Source organism: Hoplias malabaricus, chromosome 3, assembly GCF_029633855.1.
Source record: "Hoplias malabaricus isolate fHopMal1 chromosome 3, fHopMal1.hap1, whole genome shotgun sequence".
Classification (NCBI taxonomy): domain Eukaryota; kingdom Metazoa; phylum Chordata; class Actinopteri; order Characiformes; family Erythrinidae; genus Hoplias; species Hoplias malabaricus.
In genome coordinates this window covers 6,337,623-6,342,787 of record NC_089802.1, presented here as the reverse complement: position 1 = coordinate 6,342,787, position 5,165 = coordinate 6,337,623, and the positions used below count along the sequence as shown (strand labels likewise).

Sequence of the window (5,165 nt, the reverse complement as noted above, 5' to 3'; positions counted from 1 at the left end):
TCATCGGAAAGTATTTCAAATTTACTCTGGATGGAGTTTTCAAACAACATCAGAAAGGAATTCAGATCGATACCCCCATCATTTATCTGAACACGCGACGAAACATTGAGCGAATCACCCTGAATTTCTACAAACACACCATCACTCGGTCCAACTATTTCACCATTGGCAACATTGAGCATTTCATTTAAAATCTCAAGAACATAATTGTAAAATTCTGCAAAGCTGTCGACGTTACCGAGAGAAAAAAAGTTTATCCTTCTTCTAATTTCTGTGGTGCGGAATCTGTCTAAGCGATTTATATTGATATTTGGGTCAAGATCACCTCCCGTTTGTACATCACCATCGTCAGGTGGATTGTCATTGGGGTTATTCTCAGTATTAGGTGAAGGAGGAGGAGAATTGTCATTGGGGTTATTCTCAATATTAGGTGAAGGAGGAGGAGAATTGTCATTGGGGTTATTCTCAATATTAGGTGAAGGAGGAGGAGAATTGTCATTGGGGTTATTCTCAGTATTAGGTGAAGGAGGAGGAGAATTGTCATTGGGGTTATTCTCAATATTAGGTGATGGAGGAGGAGAATTGTCATTGGGGTTATTCTCAATATTAGGTGAAGGAGGAGAATTGTCATGATAATCAGGACTGGTTAATGAATTTTGACTTAAGTTTATCAGATTATCATTTAATCTCAAAAGACTTTGATTTAGTTCATAGAAAAAATCTGACAAAATTTCAGGATTATTTTCTGAGGTATTAACAGGAGACGTTAAACATTCAAAGTCTGTGGTTGGCTTAGAAGGTTCTGACAAACTGTCATTAAGCTGTTTTACAGCATCTAACAGAAAAGGATTCAGAGTTGTACACGTGTCGTATTCATTGAGTGTGTTTTGTAATTTCGATAAGCTGTGCTCCAGTTCAAAGAAAACATCATGCAAACTTTTAGCTGTATTTTCTGAGGTATTAACAGGAGACTTTAAACATTCAAAGTTTTGGGTTGGATTTACTGACAAACTGTCATTAAGCTGATTTACAGCTTCTAACAGAAAAGGATTCAGAGTTGTGTACGTTTCGTATTCATTCAATTTAGTTTCTAATTTTGAAATACTGCGTTTTAGTTCGCAGATTATCTGAGTGCTATTTAAATCATGTGAAAAAGGACTGATGTTAGGCTTCTTAGCTTCATTGTTTAAAACCTCGTTGTTAGGGCGTTTTTGCGCCATTTGACTAATACAATAAAGCAAATGAATAAATAAACATTAAATAAAATAAGTTTTACATTCTTGAGTCAACAGTCGATGGCTCTTCACAGACGACAGCATTCGTAGAAAGTAGCATCATAATAGTTTCAGATTGTTTTTACTGAAATCTAAGGATGAAAAAATACAAAAAGCTTCAATTAGGACTAGGAAATACACACAAAATTATGAATAACATATTGTACTTTACTTACAGGGGAAGAGCTTCATCATAAGTGGATGTGTTCAAGTAGGAGGTGTCTCCAGTTCATAACTGTTTAGGACGTTTGACTAAAGAGATACGAAAATTTTCATGAATAACATTATAAAATACATATTACATATATATATACACATTTATATATAAATATATATATATATTTACTTACCCTAAGGACTTAGTCTTGGAGCTTGTAAAATATTAGCCATCACGTCTGTTCTTCTTTGTTCTTAATCTAAAAAATAAAAATAAAATAAATAAATAAATATATAAAATTTTTAAAATGAAATATAAAGTAATATTCTTAAATTATTCTTATTTTACGTTATAAATGTCAGTTCTTACCTTTTGGTTCCAGTCCAAGCAGTATATCATCCAAAGTTGAATGTCAGCGTGTAATGCGTAGATTTTTGAGCTCCTAGATATACTGAGTCACTTATCGTAAACTTTTCTGACGTACAGCGAGGAGGAGGGTTTAGGAGGGGCAGCGTTAAGACAGCTTCAAATGTCATTTTTATCGTATGAAAACAGTATGATGAACGATTTTAAAACAATCTTTAATCACTAAAACACCATTAATCATTTAGAACTTGGAGTTAAAAATTAAAAATTTACTTATGTATACCCTGTATGTGTGTGTGGGGGTACGTGCGTGTGTCATAACCGTTTGATGGGGGGAGGGGGGCGGGGTTGGGGTTGAGACCGTTGGACGATTCCTGTAATTCCAATGTGTGTGCGCGATAAAGTGGTGGGGTTCACTTATGTGTGTGCGCGCGATAAAGTGGTGGGGTTCACTTATGTGTGTGCGCGCGATAAAAGGGGTGGGGGGTTCGCTAATGTCTGTGCGCGATAAAGGGGTGGGGTGGTTGATCGTTAGCGATTACGGTAGCGAGTGTGCGTCTGATAAAGCGTAGCTCGTGACTTGACACCTGTGATGAAACAGAGCCTGTGCGCGCGTGTGTGCGCGATAAAGGGGTGGGGGGTTCGCGTATGTGCGCGCGCGATAAAGGGGTTCATCGTGGGGGGTCGTAGATATCTATAATAAAACAGAGCGAAGGGCGGGAATTACGGTTAAAATACACGTTTATGATTGGTTGAGGGGAGGGCGGGAAATCCGGGGGTAAAATACACGCTTGTGATTGGACGAAGCGAGGGCGGGACTTTTGAACAAGGGCGGGAAAATACACGCTTATGATTGGTCGATGACAGGGCGGGACTTCCGATCAAATAAACGCTTCTGATTGGACGAGAGGGCGGGACTTCCTGTCAAATACACGCTTCTGATTGGACAAGGGGGCGGGACTTCCCTCCCAAAAGGGGGCGGGGCTTGATGACGTGGCACGCTCTGATTGGCCCAAATGACCTGTCAAAACGAAGTTACAAAAAGTGCCTCATATATCTCTCTACCATTTAGTCAGGGTGTGGTGTACAGAGGCATGGAGGTGGATGTAAGTGCAGAGAAGTTAATATCTGTACATAATGAATAACCAGAAAGCCAAGAGAAGAACTAACACTTGAAGGGAGGGAGAATAAAGAAAATAAAGAATTGGAAATAATACTAAATAATGAAGTAATAAATAACTGAACCTATAGCCAGTCCTTTGCAGGGCGACACACACTCACACCTTTTGAGTCACCAATCCACCTACCAACGTGGGAGAAAACCAGAGCACCTGGAGGACACCTACGTGGACATTGGGAGAAAAAAACAAACTCCTCATGGTCATCCAAAGCAGGATTGGAACCCACAACCCCAGGATCCTGGAGCCGTGTGACTGTGGCACTACCTGCTGTACCACCCCAGTATTCAACATAGTTACCACACTGTACTTTCTCAGTCAATGTTGGATCTTTTACCCGCCTCAGCTACTTATTACATCTGGAGTCCCCCAAGGATCCATCATAGGTCCGGTTCTTTTGTCCATATATATATATATATGTGTGCTCCCTCTGGGACACAGAATCCAGAAGTACAACATTTCCTTTCATTGTTATGAGATTAATATACAGCTTTGACATGTAAAAATTCATCTTTATTTAATGAAGCATGAGTCAGATACACAATGCTGTACAAAAGGTTTACACGCCCAGTATGAGATTTAAAGAAATATTTACCTGAACCGTAAGAGATTATTTGCTAAAAAAACAATATTAAAATAAAGCCAAATCCCATTATTCAAGTAAGTGTGTGTGTGTGTGTGTGTGTGTGTGTGTGAGAGAGAGAGAGAGAGAGAGAGAGAAAATGTGTTGTTTAACCCTTTCCACATCTCTCCTGGTTACAGTCCATTATTATTTGAGGTTATCGTCCAGTCCCTAGTTGTTAGGGTTAATAAATATTTGATGGTTTTAAATCAAGTGCGCTGTAGATTTAACAAATCCATAGGATCAAAGAAAACATCTGGAAATACACTTTGTTCTTCATTCGCTCACAACACAGATACTACTTTTTAGAAAAAATGCTTTTCATTTTTTATTTCTTGTTGTATTAATTGCAATTATAATAACTTACAAAAAAGCACCACACCTATTGAGAAGATTGTAGCCATATATATATATATATATATATATATATATATATATATATATATGTTATATCTGAGTTGTATTTTCACTTTTCACCAATGAGGGGCAGGAGACAGGCAGGAGTTGGTGTTGCTCAAACTCACTGTAGGTTATTTTTAAAGGAAAATGTCCAGCCTACAAGAAACACAAAAACCATCAGCACTCTGGGTTTTCCACTGTTTCCACTTTTTTTTTTTTTTTTTTTTTTTTTTGGTCTTTTGACTCTGTATGATAACCTTTGATGGACATTAGAAGATATTTACCAGATGAGATGCAGAGTTATGTTTGATTATGTGAATATTTAGTTATGATTAGTGCAGTTAAGTTACTTTTCTAGTTATTTTGTTATGAGGTTGTGAATCTTTGCATTAATATCTACACATACAGATTGTGTTTCAATGATAAACTTACTCCTAAAATCCAATGAACTTTTTTCATTAAATAAACAGTGACTGTGAGTAAATAAAACGATGGATTATAAAGAATTTCCTCCAGTTAACAAAAAGGTAGTCTGCATTTTCATTTAAACATTTCTCATAAAGGTTCTTGGATGAAAAAATAATACATTTGGAAAAAACTAATATCTTGTTATCAAATTATTAGTAGTATAGAAGACAGAGAATAGCATTCAGAATCAGTCTGAGAGAACAGAGACTCACCTTTAGCTGCACTTCTGAGAACACTGGACTGAAGGAGAAGGGGCTTATATGCAACACTTGTACTTTTGTACTTATTCAGGGAGATTTTGATCATGTGAAACGTTTCAGTGAAGCAGCTTGTGCTGAACTTTCTCTTCATTAACACGTTCCTTACTCCACTGTAGCATCAAAATCTCTCACTTTTTGTGGACTTTAGCCAATTCTTTACCCCTGTTTTTACCCATTGTTAATACCATACGTTTCCCCTCAATCACACAATGCCACAGTAATAGCACATTTGATGGAGGAATTATTTTGACTTAAATAAACAGTATTTATCAATCTAAAGACCCAGCTGGTGTTTGACTGAATAATGAACTGTTCGCCCGTGAGCCCAGACCTCAACATCACTGAATGTGTTTGATCTTCTAACACTCTTCTGGAAACAGAAAATGAAAGCAGCTTCTAAAACCGAAAGTCAGAGGAGTGTCTGCAGTTTGTTTGAGAAAG

The 5,165-nt window shown here is 37.4% G+C and overlaps 1 long non-coding RNA gene across 1 annotated transcript; it reads right to left on the bottom strand.

The window, feature by feature from the left end:
- Positions 1 to 517: 517 nt before the first annotated feature.
- LOC136690746 (uncharacterized) lies at positions 518 to 1,670 on the bottom strand. Its single transcript, XR_010801774.1, has 3 exons — positions 1,625 to 1,670; positions 1,451 to 1,526; positions 518 to 1,366 (listed from the first exon to the last, which is right to left on the bottom strand). It is a non-coding gene; the product is annotated as an uncharacterized lncRNA (long non-coding RNA).
- Between the last annotated feature and the right edge of the window lie 3,495 nt (positions 1,671 to 5,165).